Source organism: Anopheles merus, chromosome 3R (genome assembly GCF_017562075.2).
Source record: "Anopheles merus strain MAF chromosome 3R, AmerM5.1, whole genome shotgun sequence".
NCBI lineage: Eukaryota > Metazoa > Arthropoda > Insecta > Diptera > Culicidae > Anopheles > Anopheles merus.
This window is the reverse complement of record NC_054084.1, coordinates 27,236,470-27,236,831: the sequence shown is the minus strand read 5'-3', so window position 1 is coordinate 27,236,831 and position 362 is coordinate 27,236,470.

The following is a 362-nucleotide window of genomic DNA, read 5'->3' as shown; positions in this document are numbered from 1 at the left end:
TGTCACTTTTGCCCCTAGTTACCGCGTGTCACTAAAACGGCGTGCAGTTGTGCGTTGTGGGTGCGGTCGTCGTCATCAAACAGCAACAACCAGCGAAGGCAAGTGGCAAGGGTGAAACAAACAGAACAAATGCGCGTCTTGGCACTTGGCACTCACACACACGCGCGGTCTACAAAGTCACTAGGAGGAGGAACGAGATCCGCAGGTACGTACGCACCGCTTCGCTGAAGCAACTGAAATAACGTTACGTTACGCTACGTACTGCACACGGACCCACGGCTTACACGGCTTCTAGGAAGGGGATGATGAGCGTCGTTCGTGTGCTCTCCGTACTCCCGCGCTCTTTCTCTCTTTCTCTCTTT